Below are 16,387 nucleotides of genomic sequence, written 5' to 3' on the forward strand. Positions count from 1 at the left end.
CCCCCCCAAGAAAATATTAAAGATATATTTAGCTATTTGCAGACACAAATATAACATAACTCGCATAATTCCTGCTAAATCTAAAAAAAAAAAAAAAAAAACGATGTTAATAAATAAAAATGAAGATGCGATGCAAAAAATATAAAGGCTGGGCAGTTGGAGCTCCATCGTGATCAGAGAGACAGAGGGAGAGAAACAAAGTTACAAATAAACTCCTGAGCAGAGATAAGTGCTGGAAGGGGGCCCACGCAGGGAGGGGGATTAGTGAGGGACAACTGTCTCTTTCTCAGCAGATAAAAGCTGATAGCAGGGAGAGGGACAGGTCAGATTCAGGTGCTGGAGGAAGATTTCTGTATTTGTTGTCCATCACTAATCCCCCTCTCTGTGTGGGCCCCCCTGTGTGCTTGGGGCCCCCTACAAGAGGGCTGGTGGTCCCCCCCCTATCAGCGGCCCTGGGTCCATCCCACAAGAGCTGCAGTTTTGGAGGTGCTCTGACCCAGTTGTCCAGTCATTACAATTTGGGCCTTGTCAAAGTCACTCAATTCCTTAAGTCTGCCAGTTATTTCTGCTTTCAAAACATCAACTTTAGGGACATGTTCACTTGATGTCTAATAAATCCCACCCACTTTCAGACGCTATTAAAACAAGAAAACAATGTTATTTCCTTTACCTGTCAGTGGTCATAATGGTATAGCTGATCGGTTAATACTCTGGCTGCAGAATGCTGTTAACAGTCCCAAAGTAAGAAAAAGGAAGAAATACCATGTAGCAATGGAGGTGTACAATATGACAGCACCAGTGGAGCAAGAACAGGTGCTAGGCAGTAGGTGTAATCTATGAACAAAGCAAAGGGCAGGAAGCAGACAGTAGAAGAAATATGTGAACTTAAGTCAGTAACAGGAATAAGTAGATGGATGAGGCGCACTTGTTAGGCGCACTTGGTCAGCAGGATAAAGACACAGAGACACAGGCCAATAGGGTTTACTTAGAGCACCGGGGCCAATCCTAGAGACGGGAGGCAAATGCTGAGAGTCCTTGCCTGACAACTGACAAGGGACCTAGAGAAAGTATAGGGCGGCCGTGAGTGAGCTCTGGGAGGCTGAATCCCATCGCTTATCAATTGGAACGCAGGCTGGCATTGGAGAAAGAGAAGCTATGTCCCATTGCCTCACAGTGGAAGAAGAAAGTAGCGGCCACTGGGGGAAGGGTAAAAATTTGAAGTTTAACTGTTGGTGGAAGGTCCGTTCCCCAATATATATATAGATGCACCCCACGATCTGCCCCCTATATGCTTGTTTTGCTGCAGAAAACCCCATTGTGTTTTTAACTACCGTATTTTTCGGACTATAAGGCGCACTAAAAATCCTAAAATTTGATCCAGAACCGACAGTGCGCCTTATAATCCGGTGCGCCTTATATATTAAAATAGTTTGAAAACTTACCGTTTACTGGATGGTTTGACCAAAGGGGTGCAACCACTGGACATATGTGTCAATTGTTCCTTCAAGGCGAAACTGCGAATCACGTGGGAAAACTGGATGAAGGAAGGAGAGCACTCCTTCACGAAGGCCGGGCCAGTTATGCCACTGTGTGCCAGTGGATAGTGGATGCCTGGCATAAAGTATCCGCCAGAACTGTCATCCGAGGGTTCGCAATGAGCACCTGCCAGTAAACCTCGCGCGGATCAACGTTCCAAAAAAAAAAGTGCGCCTTATAATCTGGTGCGCTTTATATATGAAAATAGTTTTAAAATTTACCGTTCACTGATACTGCGCCTTATAATCCGGTGCGCCTTATAGTCGCGAAAATACGGTACATGTGTTTTATATTATGGTGTTTTCTACACTATGAGTCATCTGTTTGAATAATTTTTTGTATATTTAATAAAGTTTATTCACTTACCTTTTAGTGTCCCTAGTTGACTCCTTTAAGGAGAAGCTCTGTTTCTCCTCTTTTCGATATTTATCTGTGCTACTCCAACATCGCCATCTTAGTAACATAGTTAGTGAGGTTGAAAAAAAAACACCAGTCCATCCAGTTCAATCTATGATGTGGGTGGGTGTGTATTTGTGTCAATAGTACATTGTATACCCCTGTATGTTGTGGTTGTTAAGGTGCCCATCTAACAGTTTTTTTAACTATCGACACTCCCTGCTGATACCGCTGCTTGTGGAAGAGAATTCCACATCCTTACCGCTCTAACAGTAAAAGTTACGCAGTTTAAGGTTAAACCGCTTCTCTTCTAATTTTAGTGAATGGCCGCGTGTCTTTTTAAATTCCCTCTCGCTAAAAAGTTTGTTCCCTACGCTAAGGTCACCAGTACGGTATTTGTACATTGATATCATATCCCCTCTCAAGCACCTTCTCTTCGAAGACAATAAGTTCAGGGCTTGTAGTCTTTCCTCATAGCTGAAGTCCTCCAGTCCCTTTATTAGCTTTGTTGCCCTTCTCTGGACTCTCTCCAGTTCCAGCACATCTTTTCTGAGGATCAGTGCCAAGAAGTGGATGGCATACTCAAGGTTTGGCTGGACCAGAGTCTTGTCGTTTTAACTCTGTGAATCACCTTTTTAATACATGCCAGTATTCTGTTTGCTTTGCTTGCAGCAGCTTGGCATTGCATGCCATTGCTGAGCTTGTCATCTACTAGGACCCCCAGGTCCTTTTCCATCCTTGATTCCCCAGAGGTTCACCCCCTAGTTAGTAACGTGCGTTCATATTTTTGGCACCCAAATGCATTACCTTACATTTTCCAACAATAAACCTCATTTGCCATGTAGTTGCCCATCCCATTATTTTGTTCAGGTCTTCTTGTAAGGTTTCCACATCCTGCACAGAAGTTATTGCCGTGCCTAGCTTTTTATCATCCACAAATACTGAAATTGAGCTGGTTATCCTATCCTCTAGATCATTTATGAATAAATTAAACAGGATTGGTCCCAGGACAGATCCTTGGGGGACTCCAATTTCCACACCAGACCATTCCGAGTACTCCCCATTTATCACCAACCTTTGGACTCGCCGCTGAAGCCAATTTTCAATCCAGGTACTCACCCTATGGTCCATACCTACGTACCTTAGTTTGTACAGTAAACGTTTGTGGGGAATTGTATCAAATGCCTCTGCAAAATCCAGATACACCACATCCACAGGCCTTCCCTTATCTAGATGGTAGCTCACTTCTTCATAGAAGGTTAATAGATTGGTCTAGCAAGAATCATTTTTCATGAATCGATGCTGATTACTACTAATGATACCATTTTCATTACTAATATCTTATAGTCCCTTATCATCCCCTCCAATAGCTTGCAGACTATTGATGTTAGGCTAACCGGCCTGTAGCTTCCAGGGATATATCTCGGCCCTTTTTTAAATATTGGTGCCACATTGGTCTTTCTCCAGTCAGCTGGTACCAATACCGTCATTAGACTGTCCATAAAAATTAGGAACAATGGTCTGGCTATCACCTGGCTGAGTTTCTTAAGGACCCTCAGGTGTAAGTCATTTGGTCCTGGGGACTTATTTATGTTAAGTTTTCCAAATCTATTTCTGATTCCGTCTTCTGTTAACCATGAGGGTGCTTCCTGTGATGTGTTATTACCATTAACATTACAGTCTATGTTACCGTATCCCCCCAATTCTTTTGTGAAGACTGAGGGGAAGAATTTATTCAAAACCTCACTTTCCTACTATTTATAAACTTAAAGAATTTTTTTTTTTTATTCTCTTCAACTATGTGCCTATCGTGTTCCCTGATTGCTCTCTTACATTTCTTATTGCATTCTTTGTAATGTTGGAATGCTGCCAATGACCCCTCAGCCTTGTATTTTTTGAAGGCCTTTTTTTTGTTTTTATATGCATTTTTACATTGTAGTTTAGCCACCCAGGGTTTGTTTTAGCTCTTTTAAATGTATTCCCTGTTGGAATGCACTGGCCAATATCTTTATTTAGTATGTTCTTAAAGCACTCCCATTTTTCCTTAGTGTTATTTGTTCCTAGGATTCTATCCCATATAAATATCATCTAGCAAAGAGCGCAGTTTAGGGAAATTTGCTCTTTTGAAATTCAGTGTCTTTGTATTACCCTTGTGTTTCCCATTTCTGTGATTTATGCAGAAACTAACTGATCTGTGGTCACTGTTTCCTAAGTTGCCCCATATTTCTACATCCTCGATTAGGTCTGTGTTATTCATAATCAGTAGGTCTAGTAACGCATTGTTTCTCGTTGGTGTGTTCACCATCTAACCCATGAAATTATCCTGCAAAACATTTAGAAAATGGCGAGCCTTAAACAAATACGTGGTTCCTGCTGCCCAGTCTATATCTGGATAAATAAAATCCCCCATTATAATGACATTTTCCATCCTTGCCGCCATTCCAAGCTGTGATAGGAGGTCCGCCTCCCCCTCCTCCCTCTGGTTGGGGGGCCTATAGCATACACCCAGTATTATTTTCCCCTTAGTTTCCTCCCTTTAAAGTTTTTCCGATAAGGATTTCCCCTCCTCCCTAGCTCCAATAGTGATATCGTCCCTCATATTTACTTGCACATCATTTTTGATAAACAGGCATACCCCTCCCCTTTTTTTACCATCCCTATCTCTGCGATAAAGGGAATACCCCTGAATCTGGAAACAAGATCTGGTATATCCAGACATCCCAGGAGCCTGCAGTGGAAGCGGAGAATAAAGAAAAAGGTATTTACAGTTACCAGAAAATAAATGCAATTGTGCAAAAGGGAGGCATTGATCGACTTTAAGCTGCCTGTGGATTCTGTCAAGTCAGCAAGTGGCCATGCTGTCTGCACAGACTGAGTTTGAAGGTTTTTAGGAGTCCAAAGTCTTTATTGTTCAACTGGATATAATAAGCAGGGCAAATGACAATCAACATGCTTTGGGGGACCACACAATCCTCCTTTATCAGGGCTGAGTGAAATGGTAGAATGTTAAATGGTCTCAACTATGCTACTAAGCAGACTGATTTGCAAGCAGAGGATGTTATATACAACAGTCAGTACTGGTGTTCAAAGTAAGAGCAAGAGAGCTGGTGATGCCAATGGGAGATTTAGGTTGTCCATGTAGTGATACCCTTGCAGGAACCGCTAAATTTGTGTCCTAGGTTCTTTTCCCCCTGTGTCTACTCCCACAGTTCTTAAATATCCAAGGGGCGGGTCCACCCAATAACATCACCAGGTGACCCCTCCACCTTGTGACATCATCGCCTGTGGGCATGCTGTGTCGATGATGTCACAAGAGGGCAGGTGGTCCTGCTCCTTAGTTATTTAAAAACTGTCAGACAGCAGGAGCCTTTGGTGGGAGCAGACCTTTTTTCATTTTTATTTTTATTTTTTTGGGTCACGGTGAAAGCAGGTGTCCTGATTGGCCATGTATCTACAGCGGGGGACAACATTTTTTTTAGTTTAGTTAGTTTTGTTTTTTAAATAAAGGAATTGCCAAATATTGGCTATTGTCATTTGTTACACTACCCTATACTCATTCACATGGGGGGGGGGGGGGGGTTGGGATCTGGAATCTTGTTAAAGGGGGCTTTCAGATTCCAATAAGCCCCCTGCCTGTAGACTCCCACAACCACTGGCCAGGGTTGTGGGGAAGGGCCCCCCTGCCCCCAAAGTACCCCCCCCCCATGTTGAGGGCATGCTGCCTGGCATAGTTCAGGAGGGGGGGCCACTTGCTCACCCCCCCCCCCCTTTCCTGACCTGCCAAGCTGCATGCTCGGATAAGGGTCTGGTATGGATTTTGGGGGTGACCCCGACACCATTTTTAAAAGCAAAATGTTGGCATGGGGTTACTTTTAATATCCATACCAGACCCGAAGGGCCTGGTATGGATGGGGGGGGGGGACCTCACATTGTTTTTCTTAATTTATTTTTCATTCTTTTCGCACATATTCGGAAGCATGTCAAGTCGCACAAGTGTGAATGGGCGAATGGGGCCTACTAATACTGGTGGTGAACCAGGGACTAACAAGTAGCAACAGTCACAATGATCCCTCAATCTCTCAGGTCTGTACTCACAGTGTCCCTAGCGCTCTAGAAGCTTACAGACTCACAGCAGACTAGCCCCCCCCCCCCCCCCCCCCCGGTGATACACAGCTGGGAATTTCCCCTCTTGGGGAAGAAGACTGCTCTCTGAGGCTCCAAACTATGTGTGCACTCCCCAACCACCATCTGGGCACACCTCCCCAGGAATTAGCTGGGGCTACATAAATATCCAGGCTGCTCATTTGACCCACTACGTTCAGGAAATCTCCAGAAGATAGGGGGAAGCAATCAAACTTGCAGCCTGCAGAGCCCAAAGCAGTATAAAGCAATCACATGCTGCTCTGCTGATTACAGAAGAGCCACAGAACTAAATTTGTCTACCGTTACAAACCTATCTAGGAGCCTACATCCACATTTTGACAACCTGTGAAAATCCACCTACAGCTCTCCTCCACCACAACCTTTAGGGTCGAAGTTATGTTCTTGCATATATCGGCATTTGGAACAGAACAGCTACATTGACCACCAATGTAACAGGGCATACTTACTCCAGACCAGCAGAGTAAGTGGACCTATGAAAGCACCAAGAAGTGTTGTGGCCTCTTTAGTGAGGCTGGGGTCATTTTAATGGCATTCCAGTCTCAGTTGATAGGGTTCAATATTGAGTTGGCCCACCCTTTGCAGTTATAACAGCTTTAACTCTTCTGGCAAGGCTGTCCACAAGATTTAGGAGTGTGTCTATGGGAATGTTTGACCATTCCTCTAGAAGCGCATTGGTGATGTCAGGCACTGATGTGGACGAGAAGGCCTGGCTCGCAGTCTCTGCTCTAATTCATCCTAAAGGTGTTCTATCAGGTTGCGGTCAGGAATCTGTGCACCAGTCAAGTTCCTCCACACCCAAACTCGTTAATCCATGTCTTTAATTCCTATTCATGTGATGTCTGTGCAGTGTGATTTGAGCCATTCATTTGTATGGCTCAAATCGCATCAAATCCATCCAAAAAAAGGTGCAGAACCCTTTTTTTTTCCTGCAGGGAAATCAAATCACATGTTTGTTCACGTTTATGCAATCCGATTCTGTCAATCACATTTTGCAAGCCATTTTGGGGTGTCATTAACTTAACATTGACACCCCCTGCGGTTCACATGAGCGCTGTTCGATTTCAATGTGGTGCGGGAAATGCACAGGAATCGCTGCGTTTCCCCCACCGCATATATGTGAACCGAGCCTAAACCTGGACTAGTTAAAAGGTGTATGATTAGAGTGCACTCACACTGGTAGTTTTAACTGTGCCTGGGCGTGGTTCACACCTGGGCATGGTTCATTTGTGCCATGTTTTTTTTTTTTTTGTGTAGGGTCGGGGAACAATTAAGCATACTGTGCACGGGATCACTTGGAAGAGGTCCCGGGAACAGTTTTCATGTGGTCCGCCACAGTTCACTTCAGTGAGAACCTGACCTTCAGCCCTATTATATGCCATATTGTACCCTAAATGACTGACCATCCAGTCAGACGCCCTATGGGTATGTTCCTGATAGGTATTATGTCTTTCATGTAAGTATATGATCTTGCAACTTTTTCAGAAAGAAAGCTATAAAAGTGATTTAAAATATTTATACACAATCTGCTGTCACTAATGTAAGAAATGAAACTATAATGTCAAACCAAATAATAATAATTTGTACTTGCAATGACCGCAAGCAAAACAGAATGACATTGCAGAAGAGAACACTGCTTTCATGTTCCACCTGTTTCCTGTTGGATGGATTTTGATGGAACAGGCTACAACTTACACGTAAATGGCCTTGGACATAAGCCCAGAAAAAATGTTTGATTAGGCAACTGATAATTTTTTTCATTTTATTTTTTTGGGTTTAGAAAATAACTAATCCCTGCTTAACCACTTAAGATTTTACCCCCTTCCTGACCAGGGCCTATTTTGCGATTCGGCACTGCGTGACTTTAACGGACAATTGCGCGGTCGTGCAACGCTGTACCCAAATTAAATTGACGTCCTTTTTTTCCCCACAAACAGAGCTTTCTTTTGGTGGTATTTGATCACCTGTGCGACTTTTTTATCATGCGCTATAAACAAAAAAAGAGCGACAATTTTGCAAAAATAACAATATTTTTCACATTTTTTTATATGAAATTACCCCCCCAAAAAATGTACAAATCAAAATTTTTTAACATTTTAGGCCAATTTGTTTTCTGCTACATATGTTTGGTAAAAAAAATCGCAAAAAGCGTATTTTGTTTGTTTTGCGCAAAAGTTATTGCGTTTACTAACTAAGGGAAAGATTTTTGTCATTTTTATTGTTTTTTTTAACGAGTAATGGCGGCAATCTGCGATTTTTTTTATGGGACTGCGACATTGCGGCGGACAGATCGAACCCTTGACTGACATTTTTTACACTTTTGGGGGTACCAGTGACATTACTACAGTAATCAGTGCTATACATATGCACTGTTACTGTAAAAATGACACTGGGAGGGAAGGGGTTAACTTTATTGGAGAGGGAGGGGTTAAGTGTGTCCCAGCCCACAGTACACATCGGGTCCGCCGGTCACACGTGCGGGCTTCTTAGGGTACGAGCGAGGGCGGGAGCGTGCCTCCGGCGACGCACGCTCGCCCCCTATTGGCTCCCAGGCTAGTGACATACCGATACGTCACTTTGCCTGGGAGGGGCTGACCGCCGCCATATATAGTCGGGCGGCGGACGGCAAGTGGTTAAGAAAATATGATATATGGAAGAGACAATACAAAAATGGCAACCACTTGAGTGGTTTTGTGGTTAATTTAGACACTTACCAAACTATAGCTTTCAGTGTACCTTATGTCAATTCTGATCATAGTAAACTGATAAAGTGGTTTACCTAGAAAGTTTAAAACTGTCAATCCATGATAAGTGAAAATAACAGAATGATATAAATGAATATATACATGGCCAAGAATTTAGTGAGTCCCTGTTTGAATGAGATCCAAGACGGGGCAAATGTCACCTTTTGGTTTGAGAGCTGTGAAAAGGTTGTGATAAAATCACACTTCCTGTACCCAGGCATCTGAAATACTATCTGTCAAGTTGTCTGCAAAGGCTAAAACACATCCACTTTAGAAAGTTGCATGCCAAAGAGTACTTTTCAGCACGTTTGACAGAATTTAAAGGCCCAGGGTGTGCAGCTGAACTGGGTTCCTGGCTTGTGTATAGTTTTAGAATTTAAAGTCTGGAAGCAATGAAAAGAAAATACTTCTTTCTGGCCCTGGAGTTAGGGGGAGGTGAATCCTCCCAGTTTAAAGCCTAGGCTTCCTCTTTAGAGCAAATTATTAAAATTTTAAGGCGACTTTGACCCTTGTGCCTACAATAGTCCCTACTCAATTGGAGGGTATTTTTTTTTCTGTCCATACGGGGATGATGTCACTCTCACAGGTCCCTACTATATACTTTTTTTGACCCTTGAAGAACATGTGCAAAAGATCATGTTTACTGATAGGAGACTCATTTGGAAAATAAGACGATAGACAACCACTAACCCATCTTATGGTAGTGTAAGGTAGTGAAACAAACAGAAAGAAAGCCGCTCAGGGGTATGTTCAGAACCTGGTGCAGGTCAGATCCGTCATCCAAGAGTAGAAGAAATCCAAGTTGAGACCGCACCAGTGGTGTATTTTGGTTTTGTGCTGCCCTAGGCGAGACTAAAATTGGGCGCCCTCCCCATGTAAATTTTCCCCACTCCTTTTTTAACGGATGTGTCTTCCTCCAAAATTGAAGGAGTACAAGTCCCAGCATGAACCCCTGAGATCTCACGAGAGGGGGGGTGAGAGGGGGTGGGAGAGAGAGGGGGGGAATCAAAGAGAGAGAGAGGGGGATGAGAGAGAGAGAGTGGGGGATGAGAGAGAGACAGGGGGATGAGCGAGAGAGAGAGAGAGGGGGGATGAGAGAGAGCGAGAGAGAGGGGGGATGAGAGAGAGCGAGAGAGAGTGGGGGATGAGAGAGAGCGAGAGAGAGTGGGGATGAGAGAGAGAGTGAGAGGGGGGTGAGAGAGGGGGATGAGAGAGGGAGATGAGAGCGAGACAGAGAAGGGGATGATAGAGAGAGAGGGGGTGAGAAAGAGAGAGGGAGGTGAGAGGGAGGGAGAAAGAGAGGAGGGGTGAGAGAGGTGGTTCTAGCAACCAGTGGCCAATAGAGTCTCCGGTGGTGGGGGGTGGCTTTTTTGCTGCCCCCCTGCAAAGTGCTGCCCTAGGCCTGGGCCTTGTTGGCCTAGGCCAAAATACAGCACTGGACCGCACTCAGGGTTATATGATGAAATCAATACGTTTCTTTATTCCTCATAGATAAAGCAGACAGACAGTGTACAAACAGACGTGTCGGGTTGACGCGTTTCACGATGCTGTAGATCTCTTACTCATAACCACACTGAGTGTGGTTATGAGTAAGCGATCTACAGCATCGTGAAACGCGTCAACCCGACACGTCTGTTTGTACACTGTCTGTCTGCTTTATCTATGAGAAATAAAGAAACGTATTGATTTCAGTGTAAGGTAGTGGGCATGAGCTCTAATCACTTTACAAATAGGGGATCAGTGTGGATGGAAACTGGATCCCTTTTTTTAGTCTAATATCAGAGCCATGGAGGCTGCAATGATGGGCCTGCCAGAGAAAACAAGGTTTTTGAAAGACTCTCCAAACCTTAATCTATGGGATCCTTAAACATAGTCTTTTGTAAATAGCAGCATTTTACATGGCAGGAACAGATTGCAGAGTGCTTACACAACACTACACCTAGTGACACAGCACTCAGTTTCTTAGTGTTTTAAGAAGTAACTCCCTATGCCGAGCCCACATAGCCTACTCATAAACCAGTCTTCAGAGACAGGATCACACCAGAGGCTGTGCCACAGCTCTAGACCTGGGAAGCACTCTGTGGCTAACCAACACAGTACACAAAGGTCTGGAAAGTGCCATAATGCAGAGCCCAGTGCTCAAAGGTCACATTCCAGGAAAGTTCTGCTATTGTCCATTCAAGCAAGCTGAACTTACGCTCCAAAGTTTTGCTGAGGATATGCTGATCTGGATGGCTGCATAAAGAAACTAGCTCAAGCAGCATGTAGAGATGACTTGACTGAAGAAAAACAAATTTGAGAAAACTATAATATGGCTAACAAAAGTGATTACATTTTTCTAGGTACGTAAAAAGGTGTCCATCCTCCTAGAACACTAACAATATTGAGACATGCTGTGAGTGGGAGGGGTGGTCACACTTTTTTTGCTTGCAAGTGTCCAGCTATCTTTCTACACTGCTGGTTTGATTGTTTGTGATGAGGCAAAAAAGGAGGCCTTTGAAGATGGACTTTTAGGAGTTGATTGAGCTGCCACCCACTAACTGTTAAGTTCATCCAACCCTGTAAGTAATGATCCCACTGTGTGCAGATGCGCTAGGCTGATTTGCTAAGTACAGTGCCATGTCCTATTGGATACTTTGCATTGCAGTCATCCAAACAGTCTTACAGATCCCTCAGAGGGTTCTTTCCACAGACCTTTTGATGAATAAAGCCCTCTATGTATCTCATAGTAGTTTTCTGGATTCCAACTGTGAACATGTTGGGGACGCCTGATTTTCACATGTGATTAGAGCATAAGGCTTCTTCTGTCTGGCTATTATCCAGGCCTTTATACATTCCAACAGTCCGATGTCAGCCCTAAACACCTCCTTTCCTGACTTTGTTTACTTTGCAAGATAGCAACATGCGTTCTGATACAAATGAGATCACTTTCATCATAAAAAAAAACTATTGTAGTTGCCTTGTTAAAAAGACAAGCTAGATTGCTACAGCAACATCACGTTTTACCTTTTATAAAATAGACTACATTTGATCATGTATTTATTTTGTACTCGAAAAGAAAAAAAATTCATTTTATGAAAAGCTCTTTGATTTATGTTGAAGTATTGTCTGGGTAAAATAATGGCACTTTTCCACTGCAAGTACCGGCTCGGCTCTACTTGGCCCTGCTTGGCCCCGTTTGCTTTTCCACTGCTGGTACCCAGTACCAGTCCAGGCCTGGTGTCACCCCTTTGGCGAATGTCACCCGGGTGCGGACTGCACCCCCCGCACCCCCTGCACCCCAATAGTGGCGCCCCTGGTCAGCAGAATACATTGATCAGCGCTGCCGGCTTTAGCCTGATCATGTGGAAATTTTCCAACAGGCTGATTGTACAGAAGTCAGGCGGTACATCAACTTCCGTACAACCAGCCTGTCCAGGGCTGGTGCTTCCACTAGGCAAACTAGGCAGCCGCCTAGGGCACATTGCCACCTAGGGGCGCAGCCAGGAGTCGGCACTCTCTCTCCTTTATTAATGATCCTTGTGAGCTGAGGGGAGGGGCAGCAGTGGGGGAGGAAGAAGGGACAGAGGAAGATGCCAGGTGTCTGGGGCAGTGGCGGAACTACCAAGCCTTGGCTTTGAGGGGGCCCCAGAAGGCAGGAAGGCAGCCCACCAGAGTGCTGCCTGCATGATGATCCTCTTTGGCTGGAGATGAGCGGCCTAAACCCCGGGCAGGAAGTGATTCTCTGCACTGAGCAGGTGGGCAGCCATCATTTCTCTGGGTCGGTACTAAGCAGTGAGCGGAGGAGAGCTGAACCTGAGCCGGAGCTCGGCACTGGAGGGCGACACCTTTACTGGAGCAGAAGCGACGGCTGACGAAGCACCGGAATGGTCTGAGGAGGTTGGTGATGAAGGATGTGCGGAGCTCTCTGACTGCTGCTTCTTCCTCCACCAGGAACCTGTTGGAGCTGTGGTGAGCACTGTGGTCCAGAAGAGGAGTGTCCTGGGAAAAGGAATCACAGTGAAGAAGGGGAGAGTTCAGGCCACTCTCTTCATTCTGCCCAGTGAGTGTCCCCAGAACCGTGTCCCTGGGTGTGACATGGAGGATCCCTGGTGTGAAAGGGAATTGGGGTCACCAGGTGTGCCATGGGGAATCAGAGTCCCCAGGTGTGACATGGAGGATAGGGGTCACCGGGTGTGCCATGAGGAATTGGGGTCCCTGGGTGTGCCATGGGGGATTGAGGTCCCCAGGTGTGACATGGAGGAACATAAGGGTTCCCAGGCGTGACATGGAAAAACATCAGGGTCTCTCCGGGTATGACATGGAGGAATATCAGGGGCCCCTGGGGTGACCTATAGGAACATTGGAGTCACTGGGTATGACAGCATGACATGGAGGAACACGGGGGTCCCTGGGTGCCACATGGAGGAACATCGGGGTCAGTGGGTATGACAGCAAGACATGGAGGAATATTGGGGTCCCAGAATGTGACATGGAAAAACATCAGGGTCCCTGGGTGTGACATAGAGGGACATCAGGGTCCCCAGGTATGACATGGAGGAATATGGGGGTTACTGGGTACCACAGCATAACATGGAGGGTCACTGGGTACGACATAGAGAAGTTTTTAACCCCTTCCCTTTTTATTTTTTTTTGGGGGGGTGCAAGTAGCTGGTCTTGCCTAGGGCGTAAAATAGTCTAGCACCGGCCCTTAGCCTGTCCAAACAAGGATCAAAACTGGCTGGATTTCGATACATGTTTGGCCAGCTTTATGTTGCACTAAAGTTTTCATCTTTAAAATATAAATATAAAGTATAAATAGTATAAAGGCAAAACGGAGGTAAAAAAAGTATGTGTTTTAGCCAATCATTTTCAGTATATTTGATTTTTTTTGTCCCTGTAACTGGACCATGGGGGGGGGGGTCATATTTAATAGAAGAAGAATAACGCATAGGCTCACAGTATGTATAACACACTTTAAAGCCCAACTTAGGCCAAAACCTTTTTTTTGTTTTGTTGGGGGGGGGGCACCCCCCCCAACACACCTTGCAAACACATTAAAAGAAGTAAGCATTGCGGAAAACCACAATTTACATTATCAGGAACGTGCTAGGGGAGGATACCACCTAAGGCAGCCATGTTTGCTGCCCCCCATCCCACCCTCCACCAGGCAGCAAAGATGGGCACCTCAGGCAGTAGCGCTACCTGTGTGTGTTTGTTTGTGCACACCCACAGAAACCTGTTGGCAGGTGCCATGTGTTCACTGCATTTTACTGTGTGTGTTAATGCCCAGGAGCATTAGGGATAACTGCATACGGTAGTGCATCAACCGGAGGGTAGGTTACATCCAGCTAGATGGGTAAACAAGTGTAGGAATTAGTGGCCAGTATTGAAAGCCGTGGGAAGTAGAACATCTCTATAGATGCCACTACTGTATGTAGAGACACAACGTTGGGTGCAGGTAACCTCAGAAAGACCCGGAGTTATGGAAAGTGAGAGAGTGAGAGACAATTATGTGGAAGGTGAACAAACTAAAGTTATGTGCACCATTGTACTAGCTAAACCATTGCTGTGGCTCAAACTACCTCAGCTGCAAGCAATGTGATTACTGTGAAGTGGGTTATGCCATGTTATTACGAAACAATTTGGATCCCGTGAAGTTGCATCGTAACTCTTAAGTCTGTGCCTGAAGGTGTTGAATACTGAAACGTGTGAGATTTATCATGAAGAACTAGTCTGGTAAACAATTGTCGAAAATAACTTCATTTATTCAAGTCCTTGTCTGTTCAGTAAATTAGGACAAGCTCATGTGTGCTATTACAGTGTGTTTTTAATGAGGGGAATGAAACATAATTAAATAAGAATGACTTAAGTGCTTGTGTAACATCGGTGTACAGAAGGAAGAACAGCCAGTCCGGAATGGGTATGGTGTTGGCTAGTAAAAGGAGGTTTCAATCGGAAAGGTCATTTGGTGTATGTCTAAAATACCCTTCTGAGCTTTGAGTCCTTATTCTAGGGTCATTATGGTATAAAACCTTCCTAGGGACAGGGCCTGGACCATGGAGGAAGCAAGGCCTTGTATGTGTATGGTGTTTCCCTTCTGAACCTATGGGTTGGAACAAGACAAGTATGCTGTTCTAAGGCTCCATGTACACGGGACGTTGTTAAAAGTCCCTTGAATGCTGGATATTTTTTTTTTTTTTTAGGACGTTTAAAACGTCCGTTGTGACGCGTTTGCACCCGCGTTTAGCGGGCGTTTAGTGGGCGTTTAGTGGGCGTTTAGTGGGTGTTTGCGTCTAAAACCGTTCCTAGAGGTAAAAAAAATCATTCCCCTTTAAAATGGAAAAACACGAGCGGGACTTCGCGTTCGGTTGCGTTCAGCCGCGTTCGGTCGCTTTTGGTCACGTTTTTGCGTTTGAAACGCCGGGAAACACACGTTTCAAACGCAAATAATTGCTTTCCAAAAAACGTCCCTGAACTCAACTGCCTGTAAATGATTGTAAACGACCCTGTGTACATGGACAGATAAGATAACATGGAGGTGGGTTCAGGGGCTTCTGAAAAAAACGCCCAACTGCTCCTAAACGGCCATTTACAACGTCCCGTGTACATGGAGCCTAAAGAACTGCTAGGGGTATTTAGTATTCTGCACTGTTAAACTCAAAATGCTCTGTAGTCTGGTGCAGACCCATGTAAATGATTGAAAATGAGAGCCAGTCCTTCTGGTGTGGGGCCTGGCAGGATGATTTAACATATGGCTATCTGCGGGTGATAACTGCCACTAGTTATTACTATTGTAGTGGGGCAGGTGGCACATACAGTATGGTTCTCCCTTCTACAACACAAGCACAGGCGGTCAGAGTTTCCTGCAGGGGCTGGCAGCAATGTGCTCATTGACACTGTTTTACCAGGCTCAGCAATACTGAGCTGCACTGAAAACCAAGGTTCAGTATATACACTCCCCACGGGTGCTACCCCTCACCATGCCTTCATGAGTGCAGCCTGAGGCAACCTCCTCAATTGGACTCACGGTTGGCATGGCCCTGGGAACCATCTGTGCATTGTGTTGTAGTGTGTTTTAAAAAATGTCTGTTTTTTTGGTGCACTGTGATGTGTTGGCAGTCCTTTTAAAATAAATGGATTTCCCTAAGGCAACATGTGTTAACAAGCAGAATACCACACCAAAATATACTGCTCGTGTGTTTCCTCACTTTCTGTCCCACTGACAACAGTTTTACCAGACAGGAAAGGAGAAAACTGCAACATGGATGCAGACAACAATAAAAAGCTCAAAATACGTAGGTAGGAGACACTGGATCAGAAATGTTCTTCCTCGTTGTGAAGGTATGTCCAATCTATGGAGCCTAATAACTTCAACTAACTTTACCCTACTCTACTAAATAAGTTTTTTTTTTTTCTGGCTGTCTCTGTCACTTCTTATCTGGTGAAATTGTTGCCACCAGGACAGGAAAAGAGGAAAAATCTCTAAAGTGAGGCCCGTATGAGAAAATGGATGGAGGGGCGGCATGACTTAAGAAGGAACAGGGTCAGCTAGGTCAGAGGGGTGGCAA

At 44.8% G+C, this 16,387-nt stretch overlaps 1 pseudogene across 1 annotated transcript in view; it reads left to right on the forward strand.

Moving 5' to 3' along the window:
* The first annotated feature begins 4,935 nt into the window (after positions 1-4,935).
* Positions 4,936-16,387, forward strand: part of LOC309566006 — a 31,464-nt pseudogene continuing 20,012 nt past the window's right edge. Inside the window, exon 1 of the transcript in view lies at positions 4,936-5,021. The product of the transcript in view is annotated as an uncharacterized misc_RNA (transcript). The remainder of the gene's footprint in view (positions 5,022-16,387) is intronic.

Source organism: Pelophylax lessonae, assembly GCF_965119305.1.
Source record: "Pelophylax lessonae genome assembly, chromosome: 10".
In the NCBI taxonomy this organism is placed as follows: domain Eukaryota; kingdom Metazoa; phylum Chordata; class Amphibia; order Anura; family Ranidae; genus Pelophylax; species Pelophylax lessonae.